Below are 6,000 nucleotides of genomic sequence, written 5' to 3'. Positions count from 1 at the left end.
TCCAGTGTTAGTCCCGTCAGGTAAGGTAACTGGTGACTCATTGCAGCTCAGTTACTAGAGGCCTTTTGTCAGTTACTAGAGGCCTTTTGCCAGTTACTAGAGGACTTTTGTCATGTATGAGTCCCTATGTTTAATGTACTTCTAAACAAATTAATTAATTTAAATTAATTAATTGTGAAATGAAGCCTCCAGATCACCAAGTCTATGACAATCCTAGACTTAAATCAGTAGTTCAGAAGACAAGACAGCTATCAGGGAATAGGGCACGTGGGCTTAGGAGACAATCCGCAAGAAAAGCATCAAGAATCAAGAGGTCAAGGTAGCTATGCATGAGCTAAGGACTCTGAGCTGAGGACATGAGGCAGTTTGTATGTGTTCAAGAGAAACGTGAGTGCCAGCAACATCTGTATGTAGAGCAATTCTGGCTTTTACTGCGTAGGTTGGTTCTGTGCTGATGGCCAAAGTCAGAATAAGGGGCACCAGCCAAGGACAATACAGGTGGTAAACTTTAAGCCCCTACCCAGATCTAGCCAATGGTCAGAACATTCTCCACAGTTGAGTGGAGAGTGGGATATGACTTTCTCACGTACTATGGTGCCTCACATTTGACCATGTCCCCTGGAGGGGGAGACCTGGTGGCACTCGGAGGAAGGACAGCAGGTTGCCAAGAAGAGACTTGATACCCTATGAGCATATACAGGGGGAGGTAATCCCCCTCAGGAACAGTCATAGGGGAGGGGAATAATGGGAAAATGGGGGGGGGGGAGAATGGGAGGATACAAGGGATGGGATAAACATTGAGATGTAATAAGAATAAATTAATAAACAAACAAACAAAAAACAAAGTCAGAATAAGGAATAAGATGGCCTCCTCAGTCCTTGTCAGGGCTGTGCCCTGTACCCAGCAAGAGTCTTACATCAAAGTGCTTCTCTCTGCTCCATGACACCCTATGGGTTGCCTTCTTTGGGGTCATTGAACTCTCCATGTTACTTTCCACAGTAAGGCCCCTCAGCAATTTACAAGGACACCATCCCATCTGGGTCAACTGTTGCTTTCCAAAAGTGATTATTCTTCCCCTATCACCTGCTTAAAGGGAGCCTGTGTGTCTGGTGGCCTACATTCTTTGCTCGGTGGTGTTTTCTTGTAATCTGAAATCTATATTTTTATTTATATCATTCCAATCATGCACTCTACAGTAAAGCATGAACTCTGTGGGATTAGCACTGCAGCTGCCTTGTCTCAACACTGACAGCAATGCCTCGAACAGTCTGGACACATAGTGGGCTTTAGGCAGCACTAGCTGAAATAATAAATGATAAATTGGGACTAGGAGTGCACAGGAAAAAGTTGGCTCCTGACAGGTGAGCACAGGGTGGGCTGTTCCTATGTTATTCTGTATCAACGGCCACGTAGGTATACAAAGTGCTCTCTGATGAACATCGAATTAAACTGTACCAATGTATGTTTATCCTCCACGTTTTCAGCATTTGGAAGGCAGTCACGTTAGTTGTAACCCATCTGTCTCAAATGCCTGGATTATTTTTATTATTTTTATTATGTAAACTTTGGCTCAGATTGAAAGAATAAGAAGCTAGTCTTTGTTTTTAGTTAATTGGCCCACTCGAACCATAACCCTGTCAGCAACAAAGCCTTCCAACATCTGAGTGAAAGGGTTTGTGACTGTTACGTGACACTAAAACTGGGAGGTGAAAACTTTTAAGGTGGAGTTAGCTGCCAAAGGTATCTAGTCCAGCCTCTGTAAGTTAATTACGAGTGACTTACTTTCCGCGGCATTTGAAAAATCAGAAGTATCTGAGATCTTATGAAAGACCTCCTGACTATGTATCAATGAGGGTGCTTCCACTTATAAAGTTTGCCATTATAGAAAAAGGAAAGCTCCGCGGGGGCTCAGAGATTCTGTGCGCGCGCTGTTCAGCTGGACCCATTTCCCGCTAATGTTCCAGGACAGGAAGTGCTGTGAGTCTACATTGATCTTCCGGAATAATCGAAGTTCCTATGCCTGCTTCTTACTATTCCACTCTTATTTTCATTCTCTCTCACTTTAAAATAAATCCAGACCGTTGAGTGAGGTGGCGATTGCATTTCTGGCGAGTGCATTGAAGGCACGCTCCGTCCCCTCCTCCATGGACGAGCTCCAGGTTGCCTTGTGCCCTGTCAGTCAGTGGGACAGATTTACGTGCTGCTTTTCTCTTTACCTTATTTACTCACACTAGTTTCCAAGAATTGTGTCGAAATATCTGCGACTACAACAGAGTGCCGTGCTATTTTAACTATCTAAATATACTGCATGTGAGTTTGGCTTCAAGTTGTGCAAACACAATTAAATATGATGGCAGGAACAGCCGAAGGGGTGTTAGTGGCAGATTTCTGGCCATCACTTTGGGGCCTTTCCAGGTGGACAATAACCATGTGTCTGAGAGGAAAGCCAGATTAGAAAATGAGTTGAAAAAGAGCTGATGATCCGTAGAGTTTCTTGCCTTTAATAATAATCATTAAATGACTTTACCCTGTATCAAATGATAGTGTATGCCCCACCATGGGTAAAGATCAGGAATTATTGTCTCTGGTCTCACACTGCACACCCTGCACTCCCAATTGGCCATTAGCAGGCACTGTTGCCGTTAATACAGTGTTCATAGTTGCTTAAAGCAGTAAATTCCTGGTGTGGCAGCAGGCTGCACCATTATAGAGAGGCAGGGGTGTTGTTGGTGTTTTGTTCTGTTTTTGCTTTTCCAGACAGGGGTTCTAGAAAGGTGGGTTTATGGAAAGATGAGATGCAGATTTTGTGAGTGTACACGTCCCAGTTAGTACATGTATTACCCATGCCATGGCATGCAGATTTGCTGTCTGGGCGTTTATGGTTGCCTCTGCTGTTTGTTTGTTGTTTGGTTGTTTGGTTGGTTTTTGCCATGTTCCAGCTCTGTAGAAGACTCATTTCTTCCCACTTCCAACAAAAGGCCTTGGCCTCAGTTACTCCTGCCTGTTTTCTCTTCTTAAACCAAAGGCTGTGCTCCCATCCAGAACTCCTATGGCAACACATTGTTTGCACAGAGATCATCTCATGTATATTTAGGATGAATCAAGTTTAACATGGGAGCTAAGGGGCTTGGTACACAAACTGAACAGACTCATTAGTATACCATTTTCTAATGAGAAACATATCTGTCTGATGTTCATTGTGGTACATAAAACATTTGTACAAAATTATCCTTGACCCTTGCTATAACCATGAAAACAAAGACAGGCATGAGAGACATTGCAAGACACTAAAAAACATGACCAATGTCACAGATATTAAGTAGCAACTGGCACTCAAATGGGACAGTCCTTACTTTGTGTCTGGTGATTTATGTAGTATTTCCTACTCATGGTCAGTTTATCTTTTATCTTTTTCTTTCTCTCTCTCTTCCTCTTTTTGAAGTGTTTAGTCTTTGCAACAGTATGGATGATCTTGAAGCCAACGAAGAGAGTATGGCTTGAATAAACTGAAGTTATTTACATGCATGTGCTTAACTATAACCCAGCAGATAGATCAATGCCATCGTTATTTTGTTAGTAATAAAAACCAAGGCACAGAGACACAGAACTCTGACTAACAGTGTTCAAATTCTGATTCAAGTCCATGTCCTAACGGTTCTATAGAGCTCAGCTTTAGCTAAAACACATTCTCCAGTGTCTACTGTGGTCAAGGCATTTATTTGAAATAAAGTAACAAATTTCTAGGGGATATACCTAAACACAGGTGGGCTGGATAACTTTTCAATTATCCCAGTACCACATGTGTGGTAGGGTCTTATGAGGAGAGGCCATCACACTAACAGTGAAGCCACCTTAGCTTGTGTACTCTATGACCCTAGCATAATGACAAAACATCGTAATGACTCATTTCTCAGAATGTGTGCCTATCATCAAGCAATGCAGTACTCTACTTTGATGGCTCTATTAGTGTTGCCAACCGACTTAAATAACTAGTGCAATAAGATTCAAGTTACTTGGTGGGGAGGCCTGATGGCACTCAAAGAAAGAATAAGCAGACTACCAAGATGAGACTTGATTGCCTATGACCATATAGTGGGGGACTTGGTCTTAGACCTAGGGGCCAGGAATAGAGTGAAAGCAGGAGGGAGGGAGGAACAGGAAGATACAAGTGATGAGATAACAACTGAGTTATAATCTGAATAAATTAATAAAATTAAAATAAAAAGAAAAGAATCTCCTGTAGTTCTTTCTAAAAGTCCCGTTTTGTTTTTACTATCTCTGATCCTCTGGAGAAAGAGAGCCCTCTATGTTGAAAAAATTGAAAGATAAATAGTACTTGGATTGGGCTGGCCTAAGGGCTATGACTAGATTATCACCAGTCATAGCCATAGGATTTGAGAGGATCACCAGAATCTTGATGACACAAGGACAAAAATACAGAACTATGTAAGAACATTAAGGATAGTGGATATGAAAAACAAGTTCTTATGTATTGCAAGATTAAATAACTGTGAATTGTGTAAGTTAACAAGGATGCAGTTTAAACAAGGTTTCCATTACTTGAGTGAAAAAATAGACAACCTAAATAAATATGTTAAACGCTACTGACAGAAATGCAGAATTGGCAACATTTTGATGAAAGGAAGGTATAATAATTTTCTCAAAAGCAGCCTTGGGAGAATTTTTTGCTTGTCAGATTGAACCAAAATTCACTTTATAATAAATTTTCATCTACCTAATTATGCATTCACAAGCTGGCACTTTGGGGTTCTCGCAATGGATCAAAAGCTATTTTAAAACTTGCTTGCATAGAACACACTCTCTTTGCTATGACTACTCTTTAAGTATTTCCCCATCAAATACTCTGTGATGTTCCACTGTAACAAGATTTAACACAGGTTCCATCAGGAGCAGCTGCCATAGGCCCATTGATTCAGCATGACTGAGGGTGACAGCATTGTGGACAGCCTGAAGGCTGCCAAACGCCACACTTTCTTTATGTTGCTAGCAATATAAAATGAAGAAGTTATACCTTTGAAGAAATAACGTTCAATCTTTCTATATAACAAAGCCTTTGAGAACCACAAAGAGGCACTTTGAGTTCTCTGCTATTGACTGGGAAGCTTGTGAGTCACTTTTTGTAAAAATGACTACTCGGGGCTGATGAATTAAACTTAGTATCAGTCAGAAACCCAAGTTTTGACATTCTGGCCAGATGGGTAATGACACTAGTAGCTGGGATAAGGCTCTGCTGTTTCCCAGCCATGTTCAGAAGCCTTTGTTGTCAGTATTACACTTCTTCTGTCTGTATCTCCTTCCACCTGAAGGTGGAGACGAACAGCTCTTTGCCCATATCAGCATGTCATACTGTAAGGGCTTAGGAACAGTTAGGATTCTCTACAACAACTAAGTTTGGATAAAGAAGTATAGAGAGCCCTGGTATTTTATTGAGGGAAAACATTTGCTGGCAGAAATGAGAAGAGTATTCTTTAACCCACAGAAATAGAGCAGGCTGTTTGAAAGGCTTGCATCATTCTCTCCAGTCCAGCAGGTAAGCAGATGCGTGACTTGTTTGTTCATCCAGTCATCCTGCGTTCACCTGGACCAGCACATAAACATAAGCCAGACAGCTCCGGCTCTAGTAAAACTCTGAATCTAGCATACATAAATGTCTTTTACAAACAAAGCAATGAACATAGCCATAGGCAAGTTTCTATAGAACTACAAGAGAAGATAACCATGGACAGATGCTTCAGACACTGGAGAGGAAGTAAGAGAAAATTTCCAAGAAGCTGTAGCAGCCCATGTTATAATTGAGAGTCGTAAGTGTTGTATGCAAGTTTACACCTGCAAATTGTAGTATTGAAGGGAGGGGGCATGAGATGGAGTGGGTGGATGAACACCACTAGGGGTCAGCCTTGAAGGGGATAAATACCTGCTTTTGGTAGTGAACTTTCTGTGCATTCTGCCCTGCCAGGATGGGAGGAGTCTGCCACATG

The sequence above is a fragment of the Acomys russatus genome, chromosome 30, assembly GCF_903995435.1.
Source record: "Acomys russatus chromosome 30, mAcoRus1.1, whole genome shotgun sequence".
NCBI lineage: Eukaryota > Metazoa > Chordata > Mammalia > Rodentia > Muridae > Acomys > Acomys russatus.
This window is presented reverse-complemented; position numbering follows the sequence as displayed.